The sequence below is a fragment of the Haemaphysalis longicornis genome, unplaced genomic scaffold, assembly GCF_048455015.1.
Source record: "Haemaphysalis longicornis isolate Haplotype H1 unplaced genomic scaffold, Haemaphysalis longicornis Haplotype H1 scaffold_2, whole genome shotgun sequence".
Taxonomy (NCBI): domain Eukaryota; kingdom Metazoa; phylum Arthropoda; class Arachnida; order Ixodida; family Ixodidae; genus Haemaphysalis; species Haemaphysalis longicornis.
In genome coordinates, this window is record NW_027526295.1 from 176,968,646 (window position 1) to 176,975,732 (window position 7,087).

The following is a 7,087-nucleotide window of genomic DNA, read 5'->3' on the forward strand; positions in this document are numbered from 1 at the left end:
TTTCTGTTTTCGATCTGTTCGTTATAAGCGGGCTCGACTGTATTCGTTGCAGGTAAAGGAAACGTTTCAAACATAAAACAAAGCCAATAGTCAGAAATAAGCGTGGAAGGCATTCCTTATGCATACTTTGTATTCCTTACAGTTGGCGTAACTTCGTATCATGTCGGTGCTTACTTCCGAGTTTGCTTTCAATGCGCGTCTGCGAACCTCAAAAATTAACTGGTGGGTACGCAATTTACCTTACAGGATATACGTCACAAAATTGCGGTGGGGCTGGCATTGGTAGGTAAGTGGCGATAAAGTAACGAAAACGCGAATAAAAATGAACATGAGAGTGATGAAAAAGTATAACAAAACGAAATAAAGTGGACGTTACGCTAAAAGTAACGATGTGGGTCATACGATAGCAGGCGACAGCGTTTATTCTGGCGAGTGCACACTGCAGCGCAAAATTGGTAATTACTACAGAACGTTTCCTCGTTTTTGGTATTATAAGAAGGACCTAAGATATTCCTTAAGAAATCGTAGGTAGTAGGGAGTTAACACGATTATAAATAGGTTTTTATGGCTGGCTCATATTACGCCTTTCCTGCCCATAAGACGTCGCTGTGGCGGGAAATTTGAAAGTTTTTTTACATTTCTTGCCACCTTTTTCGGTTAAAAGATGCCCTTCAATTCTGGAATGGAACTACTGAGTGAGTTACCAAAGGCTAGTCCTTTCAAACTGAACAACGTTGTAATTTGTCTTCGCGGCCCCTTTACAATCGTAGTATCGTGCGTGACACAGTCACCTGCTGTGCAGTGGACGCATCCACGGTTGGATCGGAGAGCAACGTCTCGAGTACGGTTGCCACAGCGTATGGCGACAACAAGACGTTCTCCTCGCCAGCGTCATCGCTCTGTCGTAGCAGACGCAGGACGTCCACTCCAAACTGCAGGATTCCGGCACTCACGGAAGCCTCGGCACGTGCATTGCTGGCCCATGGCCTCCTGAAGCTGCGAGTGCATGCGCAGACGCGCTGTGATTTACGTGACCTTTACGAACGAGCACCCGCAGAAGCGTCGTCACGCACGCGGCTTTTCAGGATAGTGCGAATGACAGCGATTTGCGCGTGCTGCACACATGCATGTTTGATAGGTGAGGTCCGCAGCAAATAAAAGGAGAACGAAAGTTATGCGGGATGCTTCTTACTTTCTAATAATGTGAAGGCGAAAGCCTAATTTGACCTTCTGTTGATCTGCTGTTGAACCTTATGCTGAACTTTGAGGCCGCGCCCATCACCACTTAACCAGCCGCCTGGACAGCCCCTTCCGAAGCTCGTTTCGTTCACTCGCCATCGCCAGAAGCATCGCGTTCGCTACCCGTCGGTGGAGAGAGAGAGAGAGAGAGAGAGAGAAACGCTTTATTCATATCGGGCCCTGTCAGGCGGTGGTTGGTATCCAGAAGCCGCAGCTGCTCAGCGAGCTTGGCTGCTCTGTCCGTCAGGGCTAGTTGCCTCGTCAGGTCAGAGCAGCACAGCGCCGTCTCCCATAGTTCCGGGGTGAGTGGTGATTGGGGGTAGGGGCCCAGGCGGCACAGAAAGTGTGTCCCATGACCTGCCCGTCTATGGCCGCTTCCTGGCATGTCCGGCCACCTTCCAGGTTCTGGCAGCCACAGATCATACGTTTAACAGCCAACATTCGGCAACCAGCGCTTCGGAATTTCTCCGGCGGCCCGTGTTCAGACACACAACGGCAGGTACCCGGCTGCCAGATATTCAGTTCACATTCGGCTGCCGAGGTTCACAAAGAGAACGGCCGCAATACGGCCTTAGGGCATCTATTTTTTCTTTGGGAAGCGGTGTTCAGCCGAAGCACGGCAAGCGACCGGCCACAGAATATTCGTATCTTGTGGCAGTTGGTGTTCGAAAGGAGACCGGCCGGAGCGCGGCTGCCTCGCATTCGATCTTTCAACGGTGGACCGAGCGTCCGGCGGCATAATATTCGTTTTCTTCGGGCAACCGGTGTTACGACGGAGACCGGCCGACGTTCGGCCCCAGAATGTACGTTTTTCATTCAGTTAGCGGTCCTAGGTCGAATTACGGTAAGTGAACGGCCGCATAATATTTGGCAACCTGTATTCAGGAGGAGACCAGCCGACGTACGGTCTCGGGTCATACGTCAGGTCACGGTGCGTCAGGTCATACGTCATTCATTAGCAACGTACATCTGAATAACGGCATGCGTCTGGGCGCCGGAGCTCATGCACTATTGGTTGGAAGGAGACTGGGCGGTGTAGGACCGGTTTTTCCCTAGGTGAAGAAACAGCCGTTAGGGAGCCCAACGACGCAGACGCGTTTAATCCGCTCGGTGTTTCTACGTTTTAAGTGAACGGACTTCGTTTGTCAAACAGTAATGAGTGGTTATAGGTGAACAGGCAAGGTGCAAGGACTCGCTGGACATTACCAGGTAACCTTGTAGACCATCGGAGTGCCATTTATTGCCACAAGAAGACTGTGCCACCCGGACGGGTGTGCTAAGCCTCGCCAGTCACCGCACGTCTCGCCCGCCGGCATCGCCGACGCATCAGCTCGAGGCTATTCGCCCCCTCAAGAAATGGAGACGATTGGAGACATCCAACCGGCAGAGATGTCCGACCCGACATGGTGGTTCACCGAAATTACCGGCCTTAAAGGGCGTCAAGCAAGCGGCCACTACGCAGGAGCTCAATCGGTGCCATCTCAAGGACTCCCCACCAAAGAAAGGCAAGGGCGCGCAAAAACGCAAGTTTTCGGCTATTCTTCATACACTAATATACTGCAAAAAACAATGTTGCACTATTTTGTTTGTGATACACGTAGAAGAGGCTAAGCTCGTGCTCACCTTCGTGCTCTGCACTATGTTACTTCATCGGATTTTATGACTGCCTACTATTAAAAACAAGTGTCATTTTAAATTTGCGATAACAACAGAGCCTTGTCAATGACGAAACCTGGATGTTAATTTAGTTGCGGTGTTTGAAGGTGAGCTTAGCTACACTTGGGATATGACTCATTTGGTTAAACATAATCGCCGCATCGTAGCAAACACGGATTTCGTCAGGTTTTTCTTGCTCAACGCATATTGTTGACTTCACGCTTGATTTGGCTCTAGCAATAGATGAGCTTAAAGTAGTTGACTATATTTTCCTGTACTGCAAAAAAGCATTTGACGGTGTTCTATATGAACTTCTTGTTAGTACACTGTGGTCTATAAACTGAATGAATGGGTTATTGCATGGATATCCCAGTATCTCTCTCTAAGACAGCAATCGGTCGTTCTCAATGGTTATTCGCCCGGATATGTCCCCATGACCTCAGGAATCCGCCAAGGCTCAGTTGCGGGCCCTCTTTTGTTTCTGTTATATATAAATGCTATTACTATTGGCCTCAAGTGTTTGTTCAAAATGGTCGCGAATGACTGTGTAGTTTACAGAAGTGTAGTAAATGAACGTGATTCCGAATACCTGCAGCATGATTCGAATTCAATAACATCCTGGCGTGCTGATTCAGAAAAGTTGTTGAATGTTAAAAAGTGTGTTAACGTCACCTTTACAAGAAAACCTTCATTCCAATTGAATACGTATACCGTATACGTATGCTTTAAGAATGGCCGGGAAATATAAATAACTAGGAGGGTATTTAACGATAGGTTAGCGGTTAAAAAGGCACGTTCACAACATAAAACTTACGGCTGCACGTGTTTTTGTCTTTCTCAGACAAAATTTCTGCGAACATCCATTTTACTTAAAAGAACAACCGTATTTCACTCATGTGCGCTCTATGTTTGAGTACGCATGTGTTTGTTGTGATCCCTACACCGAACAGGTGGTTGATACGCTCGGAAACATACGGAATAGGGCAGTGGGATTCGTATTAGGCAATTGGCACTGTCAACTTAGCATGACGAAAAGTAAAAGTAAACTTAAATGGTAAGACGTGAAAGATCACAAACGAAACCTCAGGTTGAATTTTTTTCGTAACATCAATCATTCGAAAACTGGAATCGAAGGGGAGAAGTATGTCCAAGCTCCATTCTACATATACCAAAGTGGGAACGCAATCTTAAAGGTATATATTAACTTTCCTTTAAAGCCTAGCGTGATTTATTTTATCTTAGATCAATACAAGAGTGTTATTATCTTCCATGTATGATTTTATCCACTGTTTATAGTGACGATTTTCCCCACGCTTTGTAGAATTATTTTATTTGGTCTCCAATTTTATGCTTAGTGTTATGTATCTCCCTGCTGTAATGCAGGCAAAGGTGAGGGCGGTATCAATAAATAAATAAATAAATAAATAAATAAATAAATAAATAAATAAATAAATAAATAAATAAATAAATAAATAAATAAATAAATAAATAAAATAAAAATAAATAAATAAATAAAGACATAAATAATAAATAAATACACTTGCGGGGCCGCAAGTTCGCCTCCGACGGGTTGAGAGCCTTACACATCCAAACTCAACCAATGGGATATTTATTGTTTTATTCGTTGCAGTATGCAAGGTTTGCTGTATGCATACTACCATTGCTATGTTATTGGTTTGAAACAAATTATGAAACTCTAGTCTTACGCCTTTCGTTGCGTGAACACAGAGTGATACAACTGCAGCCACCAGAAGCAGAGCGTCATTCGCAACGCGTCTAGAATTTTTTGAACGTAGCACGACATTAGAGTAAACTTGAGTTCTTTTGGACTAGTAAGTGGTGAGCACGTAATTCATGAAAACAACTTCAAAAATAGATTATAAATGAAAGTACTTGTTCGATATTTCCTAGGATCAGCCCTGTGAAATTTCATCAGAAATGTTGATCGAGTAGAAAATTTCTTTGCAAGAAAAGTGGTCAAAAACTAGACATAATTTTTGTGTGAAAGAAATTATGTTCAATGCTTCTGAGTGTTTTGTGGAGTACGAAAACGCTTCGTAAAGGCATTCGCGCCGGTTTTATATACAACTAAACTGGTCAAGCAACTGTTGTAAAAGTAGTTGATTTAGTCAGAGCATGGAAGAGTCAGGAAGGTTGTCGTAGAAGAAATTGGCTAAAAGCGACACCTCCATCTTTGTGAGATTCAACCCCCTAAAGTATGCGCCTTCCGCCCCGCGCCTCCCCCCTCCTTCCCCGTTTATTACAGGTAAGCCGCCCAAGAGAAGATATCAGGTCCTGGACAATACTATTCCAGCTCTGCATTTTATGCATCCGATGAACATTTTCTGCATCCGACAGTAAAAGAGGCACAGAAATTATAGAAACGACCATTTGTGAGCACTGTTTAATAAATGAATTTTGCTGTCAACTGACGCTAATAATTAAGCAAGGCTGCGCTGAAGGCTGGACGGCTGGTAGTGGCGTGCGGGCTTACTTTGATGTGGGCGCAGTGAACCGAAAATTGTGGGTTTGTGCTGCTGCACAGCGGGACTAAGTCATCTGCTTGCGCTGCATGCAGTAGTCGTCCACCGGCCTCAGTACAGTTAACGTACTGTGGTTGAACTCCGAAGCCCGTAACATGGCCGAACTTCCGGCAGCTTTAGTCCGGCTGGTGTCCGACGACCACATCTCGGCTGTCCTCCGGTGGGCGTACTTTGGCCGCACACGGGTAGATTTGGAATAGCCGGAGCCCTACGGCTGGAATCTGGCCGTATGAACGTAAGCCGGTCGACTGGCCGACGGACACTGGCCGTTGGATAGCCATGGAAGTACGGCCGTACACGGCCAAAAGGCCCACATTTGGACACGGGCCGAACATGGCTGCCGGAAAAATGCCGGAAACAAAATCACCGGCCAAAGAACACCGGCTTGTGTTAGGCCTACAGTCTTGTGCTGCCCGGTGGTGCTGTACGGTGACCTTCGTGCCGCATGATGTGCAGTCGGAACAGGAGAATAGGGAGGGGTGGATACGGTAAGGTAGAGCTCCGTTAGGTAGGGATTCTGAGCTCGCGACAACCTTTTGGGATACCACGAGATCACCCCGTATTGCCACCCCTCTCAAGGCGAACGTATCGCACTTTCGGCAGCGCCTAACATCATTTGGTGCTGCTGTCTCCTTTTCCTCGCGCACGCTGCGTCGCCTTTCTCAGAACCCTCCTATGACCCTCCTAAGCAGTATATTAAGCAGTATACTGTTTCGCTTTCTCAACGCGCGATCGCGGCTCGCTCTCCTGTTTGTTATTCGTGCTTTTGCTCTGCTGCTGCCTGTCAACGTGGATTTTAGGGCTAGTGAAGTTGCCTACACGCAACTTTTCCCCCCTAAATATCCTCCATAAATTTTGCTTCTTTTAAATATTTTCATTTCTTAAATCCGATTGTCTGTCCCTCACAATACGAGTGATATAAATGGATATCAAATACTTGCATATTAAAAAAAACATATCTGTAGCATTTAGCCGCAAAGACCATTGCATCACTACGTATAGTCTAATAATTGTCGTAATTAGTTGACAATGAAGTTTTAAAGGTTGCAAACGTATTCTGCCAATACATCTGCGCCTACCGGATGAGTAGACTTTCAGAAATCGGTTGTGAGCAGTGTTGCGGAGTTGCCACTCCGGAATTGGAATGATTCCGGATTTATTCCACCTTTTGGAGATGCCGGAATGGAATGGGAATGGAATGACGACAACGCTTGGAGGAATGGAATGGGAATGGAATTAAGGGCCTTTTGCCCGGAATGGAATGGGAATGGAATGGGGATTTTTTAGACGACGGTGTCACCATTGCTGCGCTTTCCAGCTACTTAATTAGTCTGTGGCGACGGCTGCGTCGGTATATCTCAAAGGTGACGAAAACGAGAACGCATACCCGCTATCTCGAGTGACTGAATCCGCGCAACCTGCCGCGCGTGTCAAAGTGAACTTCGACCTGCGCAAGCACGTCTGTGCGGTGGGGCTGTTAGGTTGGCTCTTCAAGCTTCGGCAGGCTGTGGGTACGGAGAGAGGGAGGAAATAATGAAATATGCAGTATTGAGGCATAGCTTCTCTGTACAACTGTCCGTGGCGCCGATGGTAGACCGGCGTCTCTCACACTGGCAAGCGCCGTGTAGCCAGGCCAGCAAGGGGGGAAT